Genomic DNA, 9,526 nt, shown 5'->3' with positions numbered 1-9,526 from the left:
CTTTGAATAATGTGTAAATATTTTCAGGAGGCTTGCAAGACCGTGGTAGTTGTGACTGGTGGTGATAAATTCCAATGAAAAGAAGAAGGTTATTATCTCCAAGAGGATCTTGGTAGTACTGTGTGGAACCCTACAGACAAGGTAGGAGTTCTTCTCAATATTCAGACAATTCATCGCTCAAGAAATCGGGGGATTGCCACAAACAGCAGCTTGGAACATGTCGGTGAAGCTAGAAGATTCAATAAGCGAGAACCGAGTAAAATTTTTACAGGGTTTGAAATCAAGGATGTATACAAGTTAAGATCCGTATAGGATATTTATTTTCTCAACATTATTGTGGATTCTGTGATTGTATGAACTCGTGAAATATTTACCAAAACATAGTGGAATAACAACTTTCAATGGGAAATCGTTGGAGAGTGGAGTAGGCTCCTACGAGGATGATAGAGTCAAACCTGATGTATACTCTTTCTCTCTCTCTCTCTCTCTCTCTCTCTCTCTCTCTCTCTCTCTCTCTCTCTCTCTCTCTCTCTCTCTCTCTCTCTCTCTCTCTCTCTCTCTCTCTCTCTCTCTCTCTCTCTCTCTTTAATTTTTATAGGTTATTGCATGTTTAGGTAATTATTTCTTAGTGTAGTTTATCGTTAATTATTGTTGGTAGAGATTAATTACATAAGTGTAGGTTTTGTTAGAATCAGAAACTGTTTGTGTTTTAGTGTTGATTAAAATCTGTAAAATATGGTGTTAGAATCCTATAGCAATTGAAGTTTTGTAAACAACACTTCTCGTTAAACTTTTCAATTTATTAATTTAATATAATTTATAACGTTTTGTTATTGTCTTTGAACAATCTAAAGATAATTGTGAATTGTAGTATAATTTCATTTGTGATTCCTTTCAAAAATAAGTATAACGTCTCTATTTTCACAAATCGCTTTTCACTAACGTAAACTCTGAATTTCATTTTAAAATCCGTGAGAAATAATTTTAAAAATCATTAAAGGGTTTATTCACTCTACTAAACTATTTCTCTATTCCATATTCTCACCCAATATTATTCTCTGTTTATAATGTGTGTCTTGCACCCTATTGTTAAAAGAAGCTATGATTAACACAAAACATTTACAATGATTTTATTTCATTTGACTTCTTTAGACATGCTTTTGAATCCTAATAAAAATTTATCAATAGTTTTAGGTATAATGGTAAAAATATTATTGAGTTTTGATGTATTTTTTTTTACAAAGATGTCTTATGTGTTGAGGATTTATTCAAAATGTTATACATTAGTATCAGGAAATCCATTTTTAAGAAGGAGAGAGAAATCATTGGAGTGGTTAATAAGTTGATCATCAAATAGAAATTATATGTACATGAATTTTTGTAGCGTCCACATGGTGTGCAAATCTCTTCCTTTTTTGTGTATTATAGAATTGGATATTTCTCTTGCGGTGATAGGCTTAGACTGGTGTTTGTTAGTTGTAATGAGTCAAAGGTAATTCAACTTTAATAAAGTTTGTCATCTCCTATTGTAACAATTAGATTATACGGAAAAAATAGAGATGTTGATCCAAATATGAAAAAGTGTGTGTCATTGTTCAAGTACTTAAATGTGTTTACACTATAATGTAATATGTTATTAATTGAATTGTATACAATAAAATCGTTATTGAAATAAATGTATGACATTGATGTAAATAAGAAAAAATATTTATATACGTAAAAAAAGATGTACTCCTAATACAAATATTAGAAACTTATGTATCACTTATAAATTAATTAATAATATTTTTACATTATTGTGCGAATTTGATTTTTTTTGTTAATATAATTTCAATGTTTTCTATTGTCAAATAATACTTAAATTCTATTTTTCAATTTTGTGTAATTGATGCAAGCACCAGAAAAATACGAGAGAAAATAAATTAGTGATTTAAATACGAAAATGTGTTATTTTTCCATTAGTTAAAGTATGTAATAATTTAAAAAAAAATTAAATTAAAATAATGATTTCATAAATGTGTGTAATATTTTTCCGTTGGAAGTGTAAGAAAATTTAGGCTTAATACATGTTTTATAGTTTTTTAATTTAATTTAATGTTTATCAATTAATTAAAAAATATTATAAATTTAACTTCACTTCTATTATTCTATTTAATCTTTTATTTTAGATTTTATGAAATTTTAAAATTTTAAACTCAAACATTAGTTGGTGTGATTTCACATTTTATAAAATAGTCGTGATATATGAGAAATCATTTTAGGTTTATATATTGGTTAAAACATAAATAGAGGCAAATGATTAAAAGAGTTTAGTCATTTCTCTCATTAAAAATTTAAATACGTTAGTTTAGTTTATGCGACTTTACAATTATATGTACAACCAATCCACTTAAGATGTGCCTACCCTTATTTACAATGTCATTTTCTTGTCTAATAAATAGTATAATTTTCTAAGTGTTGTAGGAATTAAAAATTCATTTAGAGACGATTTAAACTATGAAAAAATAGGTGATTAATTGAGCATGTAAATTTATTTTATATTGTCAATCAATGACGATTATGTATCCCGTTAAATTAGGTTGAAGATTTTAAAATATTTATATAATAAAATAATATATTTTTATTAAATTGGATGACGGTGTAAAATAGAATATCGTCATCAAATCCTTAAACTAATTCACTTCGTGTGAATTTTTTTAACATATTTATATTAAATCTATTTTTAGCTCAACAAACAATTTCTTTGCTTTTTCTTTTTCAAAGATAAATTCAGTTAGGGAGTTAGTTAATAATAAATAAAATAAAAATTGAAAATTCAACTAATTTATTAGTAGCAACACATGATATATAATTAATTAATAACAAATTTTTTATTTTAATTTTTAATAAAAAAAATTGAGAATAAAACTAAAGAGTAATCTTATTGAAAAGAAAAAAAAAATATACTAACAAAGTTGTAATTTGGTAAGGACAACAAGTAATAAGATGGTAAGAATTTTTCCATGTATCGAAAACAAATATCCCAATTAGTATTAAAATGAATTTAAACTCTTACAAATCAAACAAATAGTTTCTAAGATTGGTTTGAGTGATAAAATGGTAACTTATGTGATTGTTAAATAAATGACTAAAAGATGTGAGGGATGAAGTTGACTTTGAGTTTCCCTTACACTCTTTATTTGACTTTACCAATAAAAATACTTGTTTTATGTAATCACTCATTTCCAAGCTCATTTATCTTTAATCTATTAGCAATTAAACTGTTAACAACTTAAATTAATCCATAATCTCCTAGTCATTTACAAATTTAAGATTAAACCTTTAAAGTTAACATAAAGATTTGGGTGGTCCATATATATATATAGATATATATATATATATAATATATATATATATATATATAATATATATATATATATATATATATATATATATATCTATTATATATATATATTATATATATATATATATATATATATAATATTATATATATATATATATAATATATATATCTATATATATATATATATATATACTTATCGTATATATATATATTATATTTCAAAGTGTTTACTAATTAATTTCACTACTATTTCACAAAGTAAAACATTAATCATTTTTAGGTGAAGACATTATAAAGAGATACTAGATAAATAGCATTTTGCTTATGTCATATTACCGAGTTCTCTGCTTTACCTCTTAAAAAAGACTATACTAATCTTTCTTAAAAATAAATCTTGTGAATGTTCTCAAAATAATATTTCATAATTAAAAAAACCCTATAAAAAAACTTGGGCTAATTAAAAAATAATCCTATAGCCAAATTTCATAATTAAAAAATAATCCTGTTCATTTAGAAAAAAATTAACAAAAAATGATTCAAATCCAAAAAAAAAAGTTTCTAAATAATGACATTTGATCGCTAAAATATTTATAGAGAACTTTAGTGACCATTTCTGGGTAATTCCTCATCATCTTCATCCACCTTTCATACATTTATTCTTAAAACTTAAAAAATGGCTTACAAGAAAACTTATTATTAGATGTAATTACATGAAATGGATTATTAGATAGAATTACATGAAATGGATTTTGGATGAAATAGGATGTAGAAGTTTATTAATGTAGTAAAAAAAGTAACATCAAATTCAATACTACTCTTGATTACATTACCATGAACATATTATCTACGCACCAAATTTGTCAAACTAATACATATTAAATTTTGGTCTAATTCATCCTTACAAAACTTATTTGTAAGGAAATGGGTAACACTCTAAATAAACTCTTTCAATATTTTATCTCTAATCAATATAGAACTTGCGATTTTCCCAATAATACTCTACTCAATAACAGCTACAAATGACCTAACTCATAACCAAACCAATCTTTAACATATTCAAAAACATCTCCAATATTATCGGTGTTAAGTGAAAAGTGTAATTCATGTGCCTATAACTTCTTACTGCAGAGCTGTAACCGGTTACATCCCCTTTAAAAAATAATCAGGAAGTTTGCGTAACCGGTTACACCTTATCTGTAACAGGTTACAGTAGAAATAAATGATTCAGTAATCGGTTACACTTTCTCTGTAACTGGTTACAACTGTAGAATTTTTTGATTTTTTGTTTTTTATTTATACCTCACTAATAATTACTCTCTCTCTCTCTCTCTCCATATTAAAAATCACCACTCTTGTGGTCCCTTGTTCTAACATTTATCATCAAGAGTCTGGTTCGATCCATCAAACACTTAGTGTGCAAAAATGTTTTCCATCTCTAATGAACGTATCTATGAATCTCTCAATTCTCGATGTGAAGAATTACGACAAGTGGTACAAACAAATGAATGTGTTATTTGGTTATCAAGATGTTTTTGAAGTGATCAAGAACAATGTTACTCCACTTGTAGAAGGTGCAATGGTTGCACAAATGACCTTGCATAAGGAAGAGAAGACAAAAGATTACAAGGCGATATATCTCATTCACCAATGTGTTGATGCCGACAACTTTGAGAAGGTTGGTGATTGTACATCCTCAAAGGAAGCTTGGGAAATCTTGGAGAAAAGTTATGCAAGAGATGATAAGGCAAAGGAGACAAGGTTACAAACTCACAAAAGGCAATTAAAACTAATTCAAATGGAGGAGAAAGACACCATTGGAGTGTGTTTGGATGAGTTATTGGGAATTTTTAAAGAATTTCAAATTCTAAGTAATTTAAATTATTCAATTGAAATCCATTTATTTTAAAATTGTTTTATTTTGATAGAGTATTAAAATGATTTATTGTTAAATTAGGGTTATTTTCATAAATTATAAAAAAATTGGGCCAAACTTAAAATATTTAAAATAGAAACAATTTGCAATTTTTAAAAATTTGAAGGAACCAATTTGTAAAATTTGAAAATTATTAGGGACTTATTTTTAATTTTTAAAAGTTTAAGAAGTGAATTTGAAATTTTTATAAAATATGAGGACCATCTTGTAAAATTTGAAAAATTAATAATGTAAATACTTTAATATTCATGTTATATATAGTGAAAGAGCAATTTTAAATTCTTTACTTTTTGTTGCCATTTGAAATTTCTTAAATTTAACTTGAATAAAATACTTCATAAATTTACACCATTTTATTAATTCTCCATACTTTTTATCCAAACAATGAATTTTGGTCATGCCATTTTAAATTTTCTTAAAATATTACTTTCCTTCATTAAAATGTTTCATCTAAACACATTCTTTGTGAATTTACTACAAAAATAGCAAGATTGGTGAACCAAGTAAAAGCGTGTGGAGAAAGATTACAAAGCAATATGTTGTCGCGAAAATATTGCGTTCTTTGACGTCAAAATTTGACAATATAGTAGTTATGAATAGGAATCAAAGGATCTCACAACAATGAGAAAGGATGAGCTACAAAGCTCTCTTGAAGCTCATGAGCAGAGAATGACGGAAATGAATGTTGACAAGGCAAATAAGGAGATCACTTTCCATGACCGTTTCGATGAAAGAGGGAATCAGGTGAAGGGAAAGTGGCCCATGAACAAAGTTATAGGGAACTTTCAAAATTTTGGTGGGAGAGAATCCCAAAATTCCAAAAAATCAACATTTCAAAATTGTGAAAGCAATGATAATAGGGCTGGTGGATCATACAACTCTACAAGTGGCAACATTAGAGGAAGAGAAGGAAGTAAGAAATGAGACAAAAGAAGCATGCAATGCTTTAATTGTAAAAAATATGGTCATTTTGTAAGATAGTGCAGTGCCAAGAAGAAAGAACCTCAAGAACATGAAGCTAGAGTTGCAAGACAAGAGTATGATGATGAGAAAACACTCTTGGTGATGAAAGCCATTTCCTCATCAATAGAATCCCCATTAGAATCTTCTCCATCAGAAGTTTCTTCTGGTTTTTTGACTTTTAAGGATCTGGAAGCTTTATCACCGGATCTTTCAGCATTAGAATTCAAAGCATGAGATCTAGGTTTCAACACAGGTTCATCACCATTCAGTTCAATTTCATGGCTCTGAAGGTTATTGGTCAAACTTTCAAGAATAACTGTAACGTTGGGGATGTATCTTCCAGGAAGACTCCTCAAGAATTTCTTAACATGATATGTGATGGTATAGCTTTTGTTTAAGACCTAAAGGCCTGATACAAGAACTTGAAACCTAGAAAACATGGTTTTAATGTCTTCATTACCAAGACTACTCCACTAGGTCTAAGGTATAAATACTTTCGTAAAGGATTCATAGACACATAATATATAATCTCACTTTTACTTTCACTATCTTGAATCCTAAACTAATTTGGCGTTGAAATGCTAACCATCCAGGTATCTCCTAGATCCATCGTATCGGAGATTGCAGCACTGTTAACGGCCTCGTATCAACACCGATACCTTAGACTCAAGAAGAATCATAATCGCAACCTTCGATTCATGGTGTCACATCAACGTAGTGCATCAAAAGCTCTATTTTGTTGTAGTTTCTACAATCATCACCAGTTTTGATTCCGCAACGGAATAAATATATATATTCATATGTTCATATGACACCTCAGATAACTATTCACCATATGTTCATATACTAAAGTAATAATAATAATAATAATAATATTAATATTATATTTTTAACAAGTTTATTCCAAAATAAAATATTATAATATTTTTATAATAATCTTAAGGGTAATGTTAACTTGTGCCCCAAAGACACATGTTAAAAAACCCATAAATAAAAAATTTATATTGAAAAAAATAATAAAAGTATTAATTATAAAGTTATATTAAATTTAAAGCACAATTTCCAATAATTTTTTACTATATTTATCTCTTAACTTGTGCCCTTGGGGCACAAGTTAGCATTACCCTAATCTTAAAAAGTGTTTTGTTGAAAAGGGGTTGTATAACTATTCTAACCATAGACAAACGGTTTTTAAAATAAGTTTTGGTGTGGTTTAACTTTCTTGACCTTAGACAACGCGTTTTGTTTATTTTTGGATGGTGTCTAATATTTATTTTTGGCCGCGATTTTCTTAAATAATAAGTGATGACTAATATACGGATTAAGACAAAGGTTTTATTTTGAGCGTTGGCTAAAGTACGAATTAATGGTTTTTTATATAGTGTTGTCTATTATATATATTTTTAATTTATTTTTTTCTTAAACATACAACATCACATATATAATAAAGCTCTATTTAATATGGATACTTTAGTCATCGCTTATTTTTAAAAGTGCTGCTAAATATCCTTTTGTCGTGTTTAATAGCGTTTTTTATAAATAAGTGATGGTTAAGGAGGTGCTGCCTAAACTCACTTTTGACATAGTGAAAACATCACTACTACTACAAATAATATATTTTATGATAACGCTTTCACCTTACCCAACCAAAACCCGAGGTAAAATGTCAAAGAACATCATGTTTCACGACAAAACTTTCACCCAATCACATATTCCATTGGTTTCGCTATATATCAAAGAGAAAAAATAATTCAGGACATTCTTCGAATCCCATCAACAATAGTTTATATTTTTATTTCTTTAAAAGTAGTGTGTTTTTTTTTAATTAATAATTTATTCATTTGGTTATATTTAATCATTGATAGATTAGATTATCAGATTTTACTATAAAAATATTCGTTAATCAGATTTTACCATAAACATAATTTATATGTAGCCGCTCAAACTTGTAGACATTATTCTTTTGGATTAATTGTAAGACAGAAAATAATCTTCAATGTTCTTCATATGTTAACCAAAAAAAATAATTGCTCAAATAATGAAATCTCTCTATGATGGATTACCAGTGCAAAAAAAAAAATTCTCTTGGTAGAAACAGATAACTAATCAGAATTTTAAAAAAATTGTTGCTCTCCAAGAACTCACTGTCAAAATCTGAATTTGTTTAAACAATTTATTTTGATATTCTGTGTAAACAATGTGATTTAAAAAAAATTATTTGTCCCTCAAGTTTTTATAGAAGCCAAGAGGTATGTGACTTGGGATAAAATATATTTTATTGTATTTTTTATCTAAAGAAACACATTTTATCCAAGTTTTGAGAACTAATCGAGGTAATATATTTTATTGGAACAATATTTGTTGTATTTTCATCTTAATAGAAATATATTTTACCTCGGTTTTGTGTAATATTAGAAGTAAAATATAACTGTGTTTCTTCGTCATTCTTAAACAAATAATTTTCCTCCATTTAATGAGTATCAATGCTCAGAAATACTGTTATTATTGATCTGCGTGAAACCTAAAATCCTCATTATAAAAGTATTATGAATAAAATTTGATAGTAGTGAATCCACAAGAAACCCTCTACGACCGATCAAAATTTGAACACCACTCATGTATATATAGGATGCTACATTGTAAAACCCAAACATTATTGTGAAATCCTCTACGTTTAATCAGAGCGCCGTGAGATTTTACAAAGTAAAAGTATCACTGTGATATATTGCAAGAGCATAGAAAATTAGGTTTATTTAATATATGATTGATGAGAATGTATTTACTTTGTCAAAGATTTATGTGATGGATTGCAAGAGCATAAAAAATGGTTCAATGTTAGTTTTATAACATAATCTATGATCATGTATATGCAAATTTATTTTATTTATCTAATCTTTTTTTAATTTTATATCAGAAACAAATGCATGTAGTACCCAACAAGGTTTTAATGGAGCTAAATATCAATATTTGTCACCTCAAATTTATGGTGATGAAGATGATTTGAACAATAATAAAGATGACTCAAATTCACAATTTGTCAAACATTTATACTTGTGGATTAAAACGATAAAAAATATAAAATAAATAATTTTATATATTAATAAAACATAAAATATATGTTTCTTTCAGTTTTTTCAACAAATATATATATATATATATATATATATATATATATATATATTATATATATATATATATTTTCAAAATAATTGAGAGGTAAAGTGGCGCGTTAAGAAACAAATATATATTTATTGGAGATCGAATTCATTCTAGGTTCAACGTTTTTC

Source organism: Lathyrus oleraceus, chromosome 6, assembly GCF_024323335.1.
Source record: "Lathyrus oleraceus cultivar Zhongwan6 chromosome 6, CAAS_Psat_ZW6_1.0, whole genome shotgun sequence".
Taxonomy (NCBI): Eukaryota; Viridiplantae; Streptophyta; class Magnoliopsida; order Fabales; family Fabaceae; genus Lathyrus; species Lathyrus oleraceus.
Note: the sequence above shows the minus strand (reverse complement) of the source record.